Source organism: Bos taurus, chromosome 16 (genome assembly GCF_002263795.3).
Source record: "Bos taurus isolate L1 Dominette 01449 registration number 42190680 breed Hereford chromosome 16, ARS-UCD2.0, whole genome shotgun sequence".
In the NCBI taxonomy this organism is placed as follows: Eukaryota; Metazoa; Chordata; class Mammalia; order Artiodactyla; family Bovidae; genus Bos; species Bos taurus.
Window position 1 is genome coordinate 68,815,800 of NC_037343.1, and position 19,878 is coordinate 68,835,677.

General features: G+C 39.8%; 1 long non-coding RNA gene across 2 annotated transcripts in view; it reads right to left on the reverse strand.

Annotated features, from left to right (window-relative positions):
• The window catches only part of LOC132342496 (uncharacterized), a 199,700-nt gene that overhangs the window by 151,538 nt on the left and 28,284 nt on the right, over positions 1–19,878 (reverse strand). The window lies entirely within an intron of this gene.

Consider the following 19,878-nt stretch of genomic DNA (forward strand, 5'->3'; position numbering starts at 1 on the left):
TCTACCATTGACTATTTCAACATGATAAAAGGATTCCTTAGAGTTACTAAATATAATTCAGTTCAGTTCAGTTCACTCAGTCGTGTCCGACTCTTTGTGACCCCACAGACTGCGGCACGCCAGGCTTCCCTGTCCATCACCAACACCCGGAGTTTACTCAAACTCATGTACATCGAGTCGGTGATGCCATCCTACCATCTCATCCTCTGTCACCCGCTTCAAATATAATTGGTTATTAAAATGAATTCAAATGTTTTCACCTGTTTATAGAAGTTTCTAGTTGATGATCACTGTCAAGAATTTGAAGCAACTGTCCTTAAAAAAAAATCTGGTCAGAAATTATGTTTCAAGCCTAAAATCTGATGCCAAAATTATATGGTCATAGAAGTGAGCTCATGTCCCTTATTTAAAACATGCCAAGAGCAGATGCAAACTATTATACTAGGCTGGTGCAAAAGTAATTGCAGTTTTTGCACTGCTGAAATTTGCCATTTGATACTTGAATACATTCTTAAATAAATGTGGTTATGTTTTATATGTCATTTTAATGTGCATTTCTCACTTTATGCTTTTTTGCTAATGACTTATTATTTGGTTATTTTATATGTATGTGTATTTCCATTTATATGATTGTGGAAATGAAGTTAAATGATGAGCAAATTTGAGCAAATTTCTTATCTGAGTTCAAAATGGGTCATAAAGCAGTGGACACAACTCACGTCAACAATGCATGTGGCCCAGGAACTGTGAATGAACTTACAGTGCAGTGGTGGTTTAAGAAGTTCTGCAAAGGAGACGAGAGCCTTGACGGTTAGCATAGTGGCTGGCCATCAGAAGTTGACAAGAACCAATTGAGAGCAATTATCAAAGCTGATCCTCTTGCAACCACATGAGAAGTTGCCAAAGAACTCAATGTTGACCATTTTACAGTCATTCAGCATTTGCAGCGAACTGGAAGTTGAAAAACCGGGTGCTCCATTGGCAGACCGAAAATCAAAAAAATCGTCATTTTGAAGTGTCTTCTCTTATTGCATGCAACAAAGAACCGTTTCTCAATCAGACTGTGATGTACAACAATAAGTGACAACCAGCTCAGTGGTTGGACTGAAAAGAAGCTCCAAAGCACTTTCCCAAGCCAAACTTGCACCAAAAAAAGGTCATGGTCACTGTTTGATGGTCTGCTGCCCGTCTGATCCACTACAGCTTTCTGAATCCCTGCAAAACTCAGCAAATTGATGAGATGCACCAAAACTCCAATGCCTGAAGCCAATACTGGTCAAGAAAAATGGCCCAATTCTAATCCACAACAACACCTGACCGCATGTTGCACAATCAGTTCTACAAAAGTTGAACAAATTGGGCTACAAACTTCTGCCTCATCCACCATATTCACCTGACCTCTTGTCAACTGACTACCACTTTTTTAGGCTTCTCAACAACTTTTTTCCAGGGAAAATGCTTCCACAATCAGCAGGAGGCAGAAACGCTTTCCAAGAGTTCACCAAATTCCAAAGCATGGATTTTTATGCTACAGGAATAAACAAATTTATTTCTCGTTGCCAAAAATGACTGTAATGGTTCCTATTTTGATTAATAAAGACGTGTTTGAGCCTTGCTGTTTTTTTGTCGCTGTTGTTCAGTTGCTCAGTCGTGTCTGACTCTTTGCAACCCCATGGACTGCAGCACACCAGGCTTCCCTGTCCTTCACCATCTCCCGGAGCTTGCTCAAACTCATGTCTATTTTGTCCGTGATACCATCCAACCATGTCATCCTCTACCATCCCCTTCTCCTCCTGCCTTCAATCTTTCCCAGCATCAAGGTCTTTTCAGCTCTTCGCATCAGGTGGCCAAAGTATTAAAGCTTCAGCATCAGTCCTTCCAATGAATATTCAGGGTTGATTTTCATTAGGATTGACTGGTTGGATCTCCTTGCTGTCCAAGGGACTCTCAAGAGTCTTCTTCTCCAACACCACAGTTCAAAAGCATCAATTCTTCAGCGCTCAGCTTTCTTTATGGTCCAACTCTCACATCCATACATGACTACTGGAAAAACCACAGCTTTGACTATCCAGACCTTTGTTGGCAAAGTAATTTTAAGCCTTTTAAGCCTAGTTATAATGATTTAAAATTCACAGTCTGAAACCACAATTACATTTGTACCAAGCTAATATATGCAGGATGGACAGACAACAAGGTCCTATTGTATACCACAGGGAACTACATTCAATATCCTGAGATAAACCATAATAGAAAAGAACATGAAAAAGAATATACATATGTATAACAGAATCACTTTGCTGTACAGCAGAAATTAACATAATATCGTAAATCAACCATACTTCCCTCAAATTGAAAAAATAAAATGGGACAAGATTTATTGTTTTTATTTTAAAAGTCCTTGTTCTTTTGTTTTTATTTTTCTTCTAGTAGTTACACGCTGCTGCTGCTAAGTCGCTTCAGTCGTATCCAACTCTGTGCGACCCCATGGACTGCAGCCTACCAGGCTTCTCCATCCATGGGATTCTCCAGGCAAGAACACTGGAGTGGGTTGCCATTTCCTTCTCCAATGCATGAAAGTGGAAAGTGAAAGTGAAGTCGCTCAGTCGTGCCCGACTCTTAGCAACCCCATGGACTGCAGCCTACCAGGCTCCTCCATCCATGGGATTTTCCAGGCAAGAGTACTGGAGTGGGGTGCCATTGCCTTCTCCCAATAGTTACACAACACAGGTAAAATATAATAACTTGTTTTCCACCAAGCCCCATTATAGATATTCCCAAATCCCCTTCAGTTTTCTCAAGTCTGTATGCAAGTATTGTCAATTTCTATGCGTGCTACTACATGAAACAGTATTGGAAAGTTCTGGAGTAATGGTTAGGAGAGACTGAGACAGCAAGCTGGTTCAGATTCACATTTCAGTACCCATTAACTTGGACGAACCCTTTCTAAACCGTAGTTTCCTTATCTATAAAAATGAGGATAACAATAGCTACTCTATCCGTTTCTTGTGAGGACTACATGAGTGATGTATGTAAATCACTTGGCACAGTGCCCAGTATGTAGTAATTGCTGTGACTGCAACCCCATGGACTATACAGTCCGTGGAATTCTCCAGGCCAGAGTACTGGAGCGGGTAGCCTTCCCCTTCTCCAGGGGATCTTCCCAATCCAGGGATCAAACCCAGGTCTCCCACATTGTATGTGGATTCTTTACCAGCTGAGCCACAAGGGAAGCCCAAGAATACCAAGAAGCCCAACCTACCCCTTCTTCAGTGGATCTTCCCAACCTAGGAATCGAACCAGGGTCTCCTGCATTGCAGGGGGATTCTTTACCAGCTGAACTTTGAGGGAGGCCCACTGTAATTGCAGTAAATAACAACTATATCTCCACGAGAGTGGTGAGAAGTTATTGGTTGATGCTGATGAAAAGCCTCGAATTATAAAACTGATTTTGTATGTTAGTTCCTTAGACATCTTCAGATAACCAAAACTCTGACTCTTCTCTATCTGGAACTTTATGAAACACAGTTAAAAAAAAAAAAAAAAAAAGCCACACACAGACTACAAGAACACAAGTTGAGAACCTTATTCCCCACATATTGTGCTGAATGTTCTCTTCAATGTATTAAACTGGGCTTGGTACTGAAATGGTCTCAGCAAACTTGCAGACATTTCAGGACACTAAATAGGATATCTTTAATTCAACCATGAAACCATGAAATGTAGCTTAAAGAACATATTTCATTTTACTCTGTCATTCTGCTCACTTTTCTCAGGGTTAAATATAGATAAGAAATAAAAATGGCATCATCACTCTATGAAAGAATCTCATGCATTTTTCATAGATGTGTGACATTAATATACCTTGAGTATCCTGAGTCTGTTACTGGGAGGGGTTTTTAAGTTATATTTATGACATTCTACCATCTGCAAGTGAGATTCCAACTAGAAGGAAATATTTATATACACCAGGGAGTCATACATAATTTAATGCTGAAGCAGGAAAGAAGAAAGAAAGTGTTCCAGCATGTAGTACAACATCCCTTACAAGGATATATATCTGAGTAGGAGTTGAAGATCAAAGAATTTTCTTCTTGAGCAACACCAGATATTAAGAATAAGAATAAATTTAATTTGGATTTTTTCCATTGACTATTCCCTAGAAAATCAGGACTTACTTTACGACTGAATTAAGGGATAACACTGAAACTTTCCTTGGAATATATACAGAGAATTTTTTATATTGCACATATATTTTTCAGCTCCAATAAAGTCTAGTAACAGAACAGATTGATACATGTTATCTGTGTAATAAACTCAAACAAATTTTGGCAATAATCTCGGACTTTCTAAGAGTCAACATTAAGTACATTTGTTGCAACACTGGACAATATATTTACACTCCTAGTGCCTCATATTCATTGCTTTATTGGAAATTGATGTTATCTGAGATTTTATAGTTTTTTTCTATTTTTGATTTTGCAATTCATAGTACTTGTTAACAGCATGAAAATTATAAATTAAACATTTGAGACTATATGATAATATATAATGCAGCAATTTAATTTATGACACAAGGAACCCAAACCTGGTCCTCTGTGCCAGCTTAGAGGGATGCAAGGAGGAGGGAGGCGGGAGGGAGGTACAAGAAGGAGGGGACATATGTATACCTATGGCTGGTTCACGTTAATGTATGGCAAAAACCATCACAATATTATAAAGTAATTATTCTACAACTAAAAATAAAATATAAATAGTTATATATATATATATATATATATATATATATAAACACAGCAATTTAGCAATGAAAATATGTCAGTATAAAAGGACAAAGATATTAATTAAATAATGCTAAGTGAAAATGGGATGCAAATTTTTCTATAAACTGGGATTAAAATTAGTAAAATGATGTATGTTTTATAGCAATAAAGACACTGATGGTCATTAATGCTGTTTATAAATATTCCAATCTTTTCCTCCTAGATATACAGTAAGTGTATTAGAACTGCTGTAATAAAGTATCAAAAACTGAGAAGCTTCAAACAACAGAAATCTATCATGTTCTGGAGGCCGGAAGTCTAAAATCCAGGTGTCAACCAGGTTGGTTCCTTCTGAGAGCTGTGCAGGAGACTCTCGCCCAGCTTCTGGTAACCTCAGGCACATCCTGGCTTGTAGTTAATATTCTCCCTGTGTTTTCACATAATCCTTCCTCTACACATACTTTATCTCTGCCCAAATTTCTCCTTTTTAAAAGGACATCAGTCATATTAGATTACAGCCCATTCTAATGACTTCATTGTAATTTGATTATCTGTGTAAAAACCCCATTTCCAAGTAAGGTCACATTCACGGGTTCTGGGGGTTAGAACCTCAACATCTGTTGAGGAGTGGTATTCAACCCACAACAGAAGGACAGCATTTCCCCACCCACTCTGAAGTTAGGCCTGATTATGTGACTTATAACGACCAATCCAATGTGAGGGTGTCATTCCAGCACACGATTCTATACACCCCTTTCTTGCCTCAGCAACCATCCAAGGATGTGCTCAGATGGCTTCCCCATTAGGCTGATGCCCTAAGACGTTATAAGGCTCCAACCCCTTTGGCTGCTATGAACAAGAAATAAATTTCCCCCATGTCAAGTCATTGGGATGTCAGAGCTGTCTGTCACTACATCATAACTGAACCTGTACAGATAGATATAAAAATTGGAACCTAAGTAGAATGTACTGTAGTAGTACTATAATGTAGTACATTATATAATGAACACCGGGAGAAGGCAATGGCACCCCACTCCAGTACTCTTGCCTGGAAAATCCCATGGATGGAGGAGCCTGGAAGGCTGCAGTCCATGGGGTCGCGAAGAGTCGGACACAACTAACTTTCACTTTTCACTTTCCTGCTTTGGAGAAGGAAATGGCAACCCACTCCAGTGCTCTTGCCTGGAGAATCCCAGGGGCGGGGGAGCCTGGTGGGCTGCTGCCTATGGGGTCGCACAGAGTCAGACACGACTGAAGCGACTTAGCATGCATACGTGCATAATGAACACCTAAACTATGTGATATTGGCTTCATGGTCAATTGGCAGACAGCAGGAAAACTGCTCATGGAGGCTGGTAAGGCCTCAATCTGTGTTGGAAAAACATGGGAAGCAGACCACGTACCTGCTAAACTTAGAGCTGCAGAGGAAGCCATGCGGGAGCAAACTGCTGATACTGGGAATCGGTGCTGTCATTGCCTTTGGTGAGGTTTGCAAGAGGGAGGTGACAAACTGGCCACAGAGACTAACTGGCCCAGTTTGAAGACAAGAAAGATAGGTAACAGAGTCCATGAATTCAGAGAGCTACAGAGTGAAAAGAGGCAACTGCTTCTCAGACCCAAATACTACAATGGAAAATTTAGAAATGCTTTAACTAACAAAAGTTGATTAAAACCCAGCCTTGATCAATCCTAGCTAACAAGTCAAAAGAATCATACTCATTGCTAAAATCTCTGAATGGATTAGCGTCCCCGAGACCAATAGTCAGCTAGAGCATGATATTTAGAAAAGACTTTCAATAGGAGCTTTTTTAAAAAGAGAGAAATGAAAGATTAGGCAGAGCCCACTGCTGACCCTCTTTGGACATGATACACTAAAATAAATAAAGAGTTGCCAATTAATAATTTAGTCAAGAGAGAAAATGGAAGCAGAAAGCCAAATATATATAGACAGAAGCATAAAAGTACAGAAGTCTAGAAACGACCTGTGATACACTTACTGATACATGAAATTGATTGGCATCAAACACATGGAAAGCTTCCTAAGTGCCTGAGAAAGCTAAGCTGCCCAAGAAGCCCCTAAATTTGTCCTCATTCAGAAACGAAAAGAACACAAGAGAGAATGAAAATAACTGCTGTGGTAGGGAGTTAAGTTACAAGTGAAACCAGAGTTTTATTTCCTTTCATAATGTTTTATAATTGTTTTAACAATGTCTTTATAAAAACTAAGAAATAATATATAAAAACTTAAACCTTGGGGGCAACTTTGTTCTTTCTTATGTAAACAATATTCTCCCAAGCAGTATCAACCCAAGGTCAGGGGTGTGAGAAGTGACTTGGCATCACGAGAATCTCAGCAGGAATCAAAAGGGCTTGGCTCTGCTGCAAATTTCCACAGATCCCCAGGCAAATGAGTACAAATTATACTCAGGCAAAAGAAACTCTACTGGGTAAAATTTTGGATAGAGTAGATTCACGTCTGCATGCTTTGTTTGCTAATATTTGTTACTGAAGGAATATGTCATTTATTATACTCTTTCAGAGTTCAGTTGATCATTTTGTGCAAAAATAACCACTATAATAAATGATGGATGGGGCTTCTGTTTCCACTTTTAACCAGTTTACTAAAATCCTTCTTTGATTCAAACTTGCAAAATCACATGCTTGTAAGCTCAAAAGAGTATGAAAAATTGAGTGCTTGTTTAAGTCTATTATGTTATTATCTATTACAAACAATAGATGATTGTTTATCAAATCCTTGAGAAGACCAGATGATTTGATGCAAGAAAAAAAAGAAAGAAAAAGCGAGGTTATAGAGAGCAGAAAGGAATCTTTGATCACAAGGACTATCAGATTCAAGGCAAGGTCTCAGTGGAATTATTTGGTCTTGATTTTGATTTAGAAAGTAAGAGACCAATTCTAACCCAGCCAAATCTAAACCCTTTGATCCAGTGAAATCTTCCTTGGTCTGGAAAAGAGATTTTATGATAATGAATCCCTGGGGAAATCAGACTTCAACAATTTGGCAATATTTTCTGAACAGCCATTATTCTGTGTTGCTGCAGTTTGCATATCAATCTGCAAATTCAAACTGGATACTCATATGTAGAATACATTTATAGAATGGCTTCCTTACCTCAGAGACTTATCTATAAAGATGAAGTTAATTCTTATCATGCTCCACCCCCAACACATATGTGGGAACAGGCAGGCACTCACACACAAAACATCCCTTATTGTCCCCAGTCTTACTACTACCGCCAGATCCAAACAGATCCCAAAGGGCCAATAAAAAATCAAACCCGAGAATAAAGAATTACACACCAAAAACTCTTCAGAATGTGGCTTGTTGATTTTGGCAAAACCCTGGGGAATATGTACAAGAATGCATTGTGAAGCATTTGACCAAGGAAAAAAAGAAGGTAGTTTTATATTGGGGCTAGATGTATCAATATAAGCACACTTAACAGAAATTCTGGATTTGATGTCCTTGCTCAGTAGTTGGCAATAGTCCTAAAAGTGTGCTTGGCTGGTTCACAGAAAATTTCTTTTCTGGTTTTACTGAGAAATAATTGATACACATCATTGTAGTAAATTTGAGGCATACAGCATGATGGTTTGATTTATATATATTGTGAAATGATTACCACAATAGATTCATCTAACACACATATTCTCACACAGATACAACAAAGAAAAAAAAAAGGCTCCTTGTGATGAGAACTCTTAGGATTTACTCTTCTTCATGTTGTACACTACATTCAAAATACCTATTTATCTTATACTGAAAATCTGTACCTTTTTACCACCTTCCTCTAATGCCCTCTCCACTTTCCCTCTGGCAAATATGAGCCTGATAGACTTTTCTAGAGTTTAGTTTTGTTTTGGTTTAGATGCTTTTTTCTGTCTGACTTACTTCACTTGGCAAAATGTCTTCAAGGTGTTCACTGAAGTAAATGTTATTGAAAATGGTAGGATATCTTTGGTTTAATGGCTGAATAATATTCCATTATTCCCCACGTCAAAGGAGAGGCAGCTGCGCGGGCGCAGGAGGGCCAAGAGGAGCTACTCCACGCTGAAGGTCAGGAGGGGCGGCAGTGAGGAGACACCCCTCGTCCAAGGTAAGGAGCAGCAGCTGTGCTTTGCTGGAGCAGCCGTGAAGAGATACCCCACGTCCAAGATAAAAGAAACCCAAGTAAGATGGTAGGTGTTGCAAGAGGGCATCAGAGGGCAGACACACTGAAACCATAGTCACAGAAAACTAGTCAATCTGATCACACAGACCACAGCCTTGTCTAACTCAATGAAACTAAGCCATGCCCTGTGGGGCCACCCAAGACGGGCGGGTCATGGTGGAGAGGTCTGACAGAATATGGTCCACTGGAGAAGGGAATGGCAAACCACTTCAGTATTCTTGTCTTGAGAACCCCATGAACAGTATGAAAAGGCAAAATGATAAGATACTGAAAGAGGAACTCCCCAGGTCAGTTGGTGCCCAATATGCTACTGGAGATCAGTGGAGAAATAACTCCAGAAAGAATGAAGAGATGGAGCCAAAGCAAAAACAATACCCAATTGTGGATGTGACCGGTGACAGAAGCAAGGTCCGATGCTGTAAAGAGCAATATTGCATACGAACCTGGAATGTTAGGTCCATGAATCAAGGCAAATTGGAAGTGGTCAAACAGGAGATGGCAAGAGTGAATGTTGACATTCTAGGAATCAGTGAAATAAAATGGACTGGAATTGGCGAATTTAACTTAGATGACCATTAGATCTACTACTGTGGGCAGGAATCCCTTAGAAGAAATGGAGTAGCCATCATGGTCAACAAAAGAGTGCGAAATGTAGTACTTGGAGGCAATCTCAAAAATGACATAATGACCTCTGTTCGTTTCCAAGGCAAACCATTCAATATCACAGTAATCGAAGTCTATGCCCCAACCAGTAAGGCTGAAGAAGCTGAACAGTTCTATGAAGACCTACAAGACCTTTTAGAAGTAACACCCAAAAAAGATGTCCTTTTTATTATAGGGGATTAGAATGCAAAAGTAGGAAGTCAAGAAACACCTGGAGGCAAATTCCAAGGCAAATTTGGCCTTGGAATATGGAATGAAGCAGGGCAAAGGCTAATAGAGTTTTGTCAAAAGAATGCACTGCACATAGCAAACACCCTCTTCCAACAATACAAGAGAAGACTCTACACATGGACATCACCAGACAGTCAACACTGAAATCAGGTTGATTATATTCTTTGCAGCCAAAGATGGAGAAGCTCTATACAGTCAGCAAAAACAAGACTGAGAGATGACTGTGGCTCAGATCATGAATTCCTTATTGCCAAATTCAGACATAAATTGAAGAAAGTAGGGAAAACCACTAGACCATTCAGGTATGTCCTAACTCAAATGTCTTATGATTATACAGTGGAAGTGAGAAATAGATTTAACGGCCTAGATCTGATAGATAGAGTGCCTGATGAACTATGGACGGAGGTTTATGACATTGTACAGGAGACAGGGATCAAGACCATCCCCATGGAAAAGAAATGAAAAAAAAAGCAAAATGGCTGACTGAGGAGGCCTTACAAATAGCTGTGAAAAGAAGAGAAGTGAAAAGCAAAGGAGAAAAGGAAAGATATAAACATCTGAATGCGGAGTTCCAAAGAATAGCAAAGAAGAGATAAGAAAGCCTTCTTCAGCCATCAACGCAAAGAAATAGTGGAAAACAACAGAATGGGAAAGACTAGAGATCTCTTCAAGAAAATTAGAGATACCAAGGGAACATTTCATGCAAAGATGGGCTCAGTAAAGGACAGAAATGGTATGGACCTAATAGAAGCAGAAGATATTAAGAAGAGGTGGCAAGAAAACACAGAAGAACTATACAAAAAAGATCTTTACGACCAAGGTAATCACAATGATGTGATCACTCACCTAGAGTCAAACATCATGGAATGTGAAGTCAAGTGGGCCTTAGGAAGCATCACTACGAACAAAGCTAGTGGAGGTGATGGAATTCCAGTGGAGCTATTTCAAATCCCGAAAGATGATGCTGTGAAAGTGCTGCACTCAATATGTCAGCAAATTTGGAAAACTCAGCAGTGGCCACAGGACTGGAAAAGGTCAGTTTTCATTCCAATCCCAAAGAAAGGCAATGCCAAAGAATGCTCAAACGACCACACAATTGCACTCATCTCACACACTAGTAAAGTAATGCTCAAAATTCTCCAAGCCAGGTTTCAGCAATATGTGAACCGGAAATTGCAGATATTCAAGCTGGTTTTAGAAAAGGCAGAGGAACCAGAGATCAAATTGCCAACATCCACTGGATCATCGAAAAAGCAAAAGAGTTCCAGAAAAACATCTATTTCTGCTTTATTGACTATGCCTAAGCCTTTGACTGTGTGGATCACAATAAACCGCGGACAATTCTGAAAGAGATGGGAATATCAGACCACCTGACCTGCCTCTTGAGAAACCTGTATGCAGGTCCGGAAGCAACAGTTAGAATTGGACATGGAACAACAGACTGGTTCCAAATAGGAAAAGGAGTTCGTCAAGGCTGTATATTGTCACCCTGCTTATTTAACTTCTATGCAGAGTACATCATGAGAAATGCTGGACTGGAAGAAGCACAAGCTGGAATCAAGATTGCCGGGAGAAATATCAATAACCTCAGATATGCAGATGACACCACCATTATGGCAGAAAATGAAAAGGAACTAAAAAGCTTCTTGATGAATGTGAAAGAGGAGAGTGAAACAGTTGGCCTAAAGCTCAACATTCAGGAAACAAAGATCATGGCATCTGGTCCCATCACTTCATGGGAAATAGATGGGGAAACAGTGGCTGACTTTATTTTTTGGGGCTCCAAAATCACTGCAGATGGTGACTGCAGCCATGAAATTAAAAGTCGCTTACTCCTTGAAAGGAAAGTTATGACCAACCTAGATAGCATATTCAAAAGCAGAGATATTACTTTGCCAACAAAGGATCGTCTAGTCAAGGCTATAGTTTTTCCAGTGGTCATGTATGGATGTGAGAGTTGGACTGTGAAGAAGGCTGAGCACCGAAGAACTGATCCTTTCGAAGTGTGGTGTTGGAGAAGACTCTTGAGAGTCCCTTGGACTGCAAGGAGATCCAACCAGTCCATTCTAAAGGAGATCAGTCCTGGGATTTCATTGGAAGGACTGATGCTAAAGCTGAAACTCCAATACTTTGGCCACCTATGCCAAGAGTTGACTCATTGGAAAAGACCCTGATGCAGGGAGGGATTGGGGGCAGGAGGAGAAGGGGACGACAGAGGATGAGATGGCTGGATGGCATCACTGACTCGATGGACATGAGTCTGAGTGAACTCCGGGAGTTGGTGATGGACAGGGAGGCCTGGCGTGCTGCGATTCATGGGGTTGCAAAAGAGTTGGACATGACTGAGCGACTGAATTGAACTGAACTGAATATTCCATTGTATAATTTCTGTATTGTATCTATTCATCCACTAATGGACATCTATGTTGTTTTTATTTCATTTCTCACTCTTTTTGACCCCAAGGGCTCCTCTATCAATAGGATTTTCCCAGCAAGAATACTGGAGTGGGTTGCCGTTTTGTCCTTGAGGGGATCTTCCCAACCCAGGGATCGAGTCGTGTCTCCTGCACTGTAGGCAGATTCTTTACCTCTGAGCCACTGGGGAAAACCTTTCTATGTCTTAGACTATTGTAAATAATGCTGCTCTAACTGTGGGGGTGTAGATATCTTTTCAAGTTAGTGTTTTCATTTCATTTCCTTGGGAACTGCTGAATTGTATGGTATGGTTCTATTTTAACTTTGGGGAGGATCCTCCATACTATTTTCAATACAGGTTATTGAATTGAAATACCTATTTACAATCCCACCAGCAGTGCAAATGCTCCCCCATGCCAACATTTATTATCTCCCATCTTTTTGATGATGACCATTCTAACAGGCCATTCATACAACTCAGTGACAAAATCACCAACCACCAGCTCAATTTGCATCTTTCTAATAACTAGCCATGTTGAGCATCTTTTCATGTATATGTTGACCTTCTGTGTATCTTTGTAGAAATGTTCATCCAGGTTCTTTGTACATTTTTTAAACTGGGTTATTTGGGTTTTTTTACTGAGTTGTACAAGTTCTTTTTATATATTGTGCACATGAAACCCTCATCATATGTACAGTCTGCAAATACTTTTTCTTATTCCATACGCTCTCTTTTCACTTTGCTGATGACTTTTCTCTGCAGAAATTTTTAATTGGAGGTAGCCCGACTTCTTTACTTTTATTTTGGCTTATGCTTTAGGTATCATACCCCAAAATTATTACCAAGACCTATGTCAAGGAGCTTTGTGTGCATGTGTGCTGAGTTGCTTCAGTCATGTCTGACTCTATGTGACCCTATGGACTGTAGCTTATCAGGCTCCTCTATCCATGGGATTCTCCAGGCAAGAAGATTGGAATGGGCTGCCATTTTCCTCCTTCAGGGGATCTTTCTGAACAGGGATCGAACCCGCATCTCCTAGGTCTTCTGCCTTGGCAGACAGATTCTTTACCACTGGCGCCACCGGGGAACCTTGAAGGAGCTTTCCTCTTGTTTTCTTCTAGGAGTTTCATGGTTATAGATCTTATATTTAAGTATTTAATCCATTTTTAGTTAATTTTGTGAGTGGTGAAATATATGGGTCCCGTTTCTTTTTACATGTGAAATTCAATTATCCCAGGACCATTTATTGATTTGCTAATATTTTATTGAGAATTTTTGCATCTATATTCCCTGGGAATATTGGTCTGTACTTTCCTTTCCTAGAAAGTTCCTTTTTTGGTTTTGGTGTCAGAATAATGCTGACCTTGTAAAGGGTGTAGAAGTGTTCTGTTCTTTTTGATTTTTTAGAAGAGTTTGAAAAGAATAGGTTTTATATCTTTATTAAGTATTTGGTAAAAAATCAACAGTGAAGCCATATGCTGCTGCTAAGTCACTTCAGTCATGTCCGACTCTGTGCAACCCCATAGATGGCAGCCCACCAGGCTCCCCCGTCCCTGGGATTCTCCAGACAAGAACACTGGAGTGGGTTGCCATTTCCTTCTCCAATGCATGAAAGTGAAAAGTGAAAGTGAAGTCGCTCAGTCGTGTCCGACTCTTAGCAACCCCATGGACTGCAGCCTACCAGGCTCCTCCATCCATGGGATTTTCCAGGCAAGAGTACTAGTCTTGGGCTTTTCTTTATTGGGTGACATTTGATTACTGACTCAATCCCTTTTCTATTATTGGTCTAATGAGTCTATCCTCCACTATCTCCTGGAGTTTGTTCATATTCATGTCCATTGATTCAGTGATGCTGTCTAACCATCTCATCCTCTGCCATTCCCTTCGCCTTAGGCCTTCAATCTTTCCGAGCATCAGGAAGGTGTTTTTCAATGAGTCAGTTCTTTGCACTAGATGGCCAAAGTATCGGAGCTTCAGCTTCAGCAATAATCCTTCCAATGAATACTCAGGGCTGATTTCCTTTAGGATCTACTGTTCTGATCTCCTTGCAGTCCAAGGGACTCTCAAGAGTTTTCTCTGGCACCACAATTCAAAAGCATCAATTTTTCAGTACTCAGCCTTCTTTGATTATACAGACCTTTGTCAGCAAAGTGATGTCTCTGCTTCTTAATACGTTATCTAGGTTTGTCATAGCTTACCTCCCAAGGAGGAAGCATCTCTTAATTTTGTGACTGAAATCACTGTCCACAGTGATTTTGGTGCCCAACAAAATAAAACCTGTCACTTCTACCATTTCCCCTTCTATTTGCCTTAATGTATTGACTTCACTTATCATTATATAATGGCCTTTTTGTCTCTTTACAAATTTTAAAGTCTATTGTGTCTGATAAGGATATATACCCTTGCTTTTTGGTTGTTGTTAACATTTGCTTGTTAAGAGTCCCTTGGACTGCAAGGAGATCCAACCAGTTAATCCTAAAGAAAATCAGTCCTGAACATTCATTGGAAGGACTGATGCTGAAGCTGAAACTCCAACACTTTGGGCACCTGGAAAAGACCCTCATGCTGGGAAAGACTGAAGGCAGGAGGGGAAGGGGACAACAGAGGATGAGATGGTTGGATGGAATCACCGACTCGATGGACATGAATTTGAGCAAGCTTTGGGAGTTGGTGATGGACAGGGAAGCCCGCCATGCTGCAGTCCATGAGGTTGCAAAGAGTTGGACACAACTGAGCGGGGAACTGAACTGAATATCTGCTTGCAATGTCTTTTTCCATCCCTTCATGCTCAGTCTTCCTGTATCTTTAAGGCTAAAGTGAATCTTTCATAGGCAGCATATTGTTGGATCTTGTTCTTTTATCCATTTAGTCATTCCATGTCTTTTAATTGAAGAATTTAATTTGTTCATGTTTATAGTTAAACTTGGAGAAGGAAATGGCAACCCACTCCAGTGTTCTTGCCTGAAGAATCCCAGGGACGGGGGAGCCTGATGGGCTGCTGTCTGTGGGGTCGCACAGAGTCGGACACGACTGAAGCGACTTAGCAGCAGAGTTAAACTAGAAGTAAGGACTCACTATTGCCATTTTGTTAAATGTTCTTTGGTTGTTTATAGATCTGTTGGTCCTTGTTTCTTTAACTAGTATCTTTTTTGCATTCTTCTAGCCCAACAGCAATTTATTTGCAAACATATGAAAAATCTGACGATATTACATCTAAGGATGAGTATATTTTTATTTTGATGTCTTCTGGTATCAGTATGCTTTAACTTCTTGTGTTCTTTTGTATGATTACTACAATATTTTCTCTTGTGATTACCATGAGGCTTACATAAATATCTTAAACTTATTATACCATATTTTAAACTGATAACAATTTAACCTGAACAGCATTTGTAAATTTAACACTTTTATTTCTCTTTTTCTCCTCATATGCTAGGTTACTGATGTTACAATTTACTTTTTTTTGTTGTATTATGTAACATGACATTATTGTAATTATGGTTATTTTTACTATTTTATTATGTCTGTTTTTTTTAACTTTTAGAGTTTTTTGTGAATTATGCATCACTATTACCATACTGCAGAACTAACTATGACTACCATTATCAGTGAGATTTACACTACCTTTCTATGTTTTCATGCTGTTAATTAGTATTCTTTTACTTCCACTCAATGAACTCACTTTAGTATTTCTTGTACTGCAGGTCTGGTGATAGTGAATGCCTTCAGCTTTTGTTTGTCTAGGAAAGTCTTCTCAAGAAGACATTCTAAAGGTCAGTTCTGAAGGAGAGCTTTGCCAGTATATAATTCTTGGCTGACAGCTATTTTCTTTCAATATTTTGAATATGTCATCCTGTTGCATCCTGGCCTGAGAAGTTTCTGTTGAAAATCTGCCAACAGTCTAACGGTGGTTCCCTTGTATAAAACTTCTCTCTTTTCTACTGCTGCTCTTAAAATTCTTTGTCTTTGACCTTTGACAGTTTAATGATAACATGTTTCAATGTAGCCCTATTTCAGTTGAGTTCAGTTCAGTCGCTCAGCCGTATCCAACTCCATCGACCCCATCAACCACAGCACGCCAGGCCTCCCTGTCCATCACTGACTCCCGGAGTTTACTCAAACTCATGTCCATTGAGTCGGTGATACCATCCAACCATCTCATCCTCTGTCATCCCCTTCTCCTCCTGCCTTCAATCTTCCCCAGCATCAGGGGCTTTTCCAGTGAGTCAGTTCTTCACATCACGTGGCCAAAGTATTGGAGTTTCAGCTTCAACATCAGTCCTTCCAATGAATATTCAGGACTGATTTCCTTTAAGATGGACTGGTTGGATCTCCTTGCAGTCTCAAGAGTCTTCTCCAACACCACACTTCAAAAGCATCAATTCTTCGGTGTTCAGCTTTCTTTATAGTCCAACTCTCACATTCATGCATGACTACTGGAAAAACCACAGCCTTGACTAGACAGATTTTTGTTGACCTTTGTAGCCTTATTTAGGTTCAACCTATTTGGCCTCATCCATCTGGGATATTCCTTTCTAGCCTCAGATTCAGAAGCCTTTAGTCATTATTGCTTTAAGTATTCTTTTTGTCCCTCCTCCTTTTCTTCTTCTGGAACTTCCACATTTTCATTGTTTCCATGTTTATTTTCGTTATGTCCCATTATTCCCATAGGTTTTCTTCACTCTTTTTCATTTTCTTTTCTTTTGCCCTTTTGACTGGGTATTTCCAATGTCTTATCCTCCAGGTCACTGACTCTTCATGGTCAAGTCTACATCTGAAACTCTATTGAATTCTTCAGTTCAGTTATGGTATTTTTCAACTCTAGAATTTCTGAGTTTTTTTTATGGTTGCCATTTCCTTGTCAAATTTCTCATTTTTGTTCATGCATTGTTTACTAATTTTGTTTAGCTATTTCTTTTTCTTGCAGTTCACTAAACTTCCTTAAGAGAATTATTCTAAATTATTTCTTTGACAGTTCATAGATCTCCATTTCTTTAGGGTTAGTTAATGGAGCTTTATTTTGCTTTTCTTTGCTGATGTCATTTTTACTTTATTTTTCTGACCCTTGATTCCTTACTGCACATTTGCATAATCAAGTCCTTCCTCCAGAATTCACACGTTGCTTTAGCAGAGACTTTTTTACCAGTAAGTTTAGTTTGCATTATGAGATGTGTCTTCTGATAATGTCCTTAGACTAGTAGAGTCTGCTTGCTATCATGGTTTACTTAAGGGCAAGTCTGCTATTCAGATTCTGAGGACAGGGATGGGTGTTGGGCTGAGGCTGAGGATAGTTGGAAAAGACTGCTGGCTTGGTCCCTACCCAAGTAAGGCTGCAGGATGAACTCTGTGGTTGTCTGGACTCTCTGGTCAGGCCTACTAGGTGGTTAGGATGGGATATCATATTCAGCAGTAGTGTGTGCACGCATTTGTGCTCAGTCATGTCCAACTCTTTGCAATCCCATGGACTATAGCCCACCAGGCTCCTCTGTCCATGGGATTCTCCAGGTAAGAATACTGGAGTGGGTTACCATTTCCTCCTCCAGGAGATCTTCCAAATTCAGGGATCCAACCTGCGTCTCTCGTGTCTCCTTAACTAGCAGACATATTCTTTACCATTGTGACACCTGGGAATCCCCATTCGGTAGTAGATGGGGCTACAAATTAACTGTGCTGCACTGGACCCAGGGCCTGTGCAGCTCAGCATTTGGGGACCGAATCAGTCCATAGGAGGCACTGAATTCCCTGGCCAGGTGAGACCACAAGTTTTGCTCTGCAGATGGTGAACTCATAGGTTGTCACTCTGTTCAAGTGCCACTGTAGCAAAGCAAGCAAAATGGTCCGATTCTTTGGCAACGACCAGGGGCCCATGAGAAGAAAATATATGGGCAGCTAAGATCTTATTTGATTTTTTTTTAATGAAAAATGTTCCAAACCTAATAAACAGAAGTTTGGTGTGACAATAATAAATGGAGTTCAGACAAAGCAATCTCAGTAAATCATCCCACACATTTTGCAGTTATTTCCCGAGTTTCCAACCCAATAGCTGAAATAGACCTTTTCAGGAACTGGAAAGCTCTCTAGACTGGTTCACTAGCCCAAGGCATATACTCTTGATACCTCAGAAACAGATGCATGTGCTAGACAGCAGAGGCTAGATCCTAGAGAAATAAAGAGGCTTGACAACTCAGTAATGAAGACAAGTCAGCATACAGTGGTTTCAAGTGACTGAATATCTCCTCTCAAGAAAAAAATTCTTCACCCCACCAACAAGAAGGAGAGGCACAATATACTGTATGCCTCTTTCCATGTGAAAGGCAAACAAGTCACACTTGGAGAAGATGCTCTGATACATTTACTAAGTGACCTATCAACCACTGGCCTTGAGTGAGGTCAATAACAAGATAATGTTTTCTGCTGGTTCGATAGTAGAACCAGCCAGTAGAGTCGGAACTTGTGCCATCAACGTTATGACCCAAAGATGTCAGAGAACTCAAAGGGTCTTAGGTAGATCAAGTTGTTGTATGGAGACTGTAACAAACTCCTCTAGGACAATCAGAGAGGAGGCCCCTTGAGTTCCAAAGGAAAGTCCTCTTTATCTTTTTTTAGTTTGGCTAAGATCCATATTTATTATTTTCAAAATAGATACAAAATTAGGAAGAGGCAGAACTAGAACTTTAAATTAGGTCTGACTGGTACCAAAGTCTGTATTCTCATTACTAAATCGTATTGCTCCTCTTGGGACTATAGAAAGACCCATATAACTCATCATTGAAACGACTGACTGACCATATCACCTAGAAAAAAGTTCTCTTATTATACAGGGATTTTCAACTATATATAAAAGGTCTACATTTTACACAGAATATTAAATGTAGAATAGTTCAAATCAGTGATCACAAGGTGCCTATTAATCAGATGACAATGGGATTTTGTTTTCAATGATAACTACATAATAATCAATCTTTATCAGTACTAAAAACAGTGAAATCTATCCTCTTCCCCTCTTTGGGGACATGCAGAATAGGAAAAGGGAAGTCAATAACGGGCAAGCTGCACTTGAATCCAGCTACACTCACAAAGCAAGGCAAGTGGATTTTCCTTCTCAACATACAAATATGTCCTTGTAAGTCCAATATTAAACAAACAAACAAAGAGGTTTTCCTCGACCCACTGATAGAAGGCCCTTTTTAGAAGCTACACCTTGCTATTAGGTTGGCGTAAAAATAATTGTGGTTCCATATTGTTGAACTCTGCCTTTTGATATTAAAATACATTCTTAAATAAAAGTAGTTAAGTTATACATCATTTTAATGTTCATTTCTTGCTTTATATTTCCTTGTGAATGACATTACTTGTTCTGTATTTTATAATAATTTTAAGCTACAGAAATGATATCAGACAAAAAGCAAATGAGCAAATTAATTTGTTCTTGTTGTTCAGTCATTCAGTTGTGTCCTACTCTCTGCGACCCTGTGGACTGCAGCACGCCAGGCCTCGCTGTCCATAACCATCTCCTGGAGTTTGCTCAAACACATGTCCATTGAGTCGGTGATGCCATCCAGCCATCTCATCCTCTGTCGTCCCCTTCTCCTCGTGCCCTCAATCTTTCCCAGCA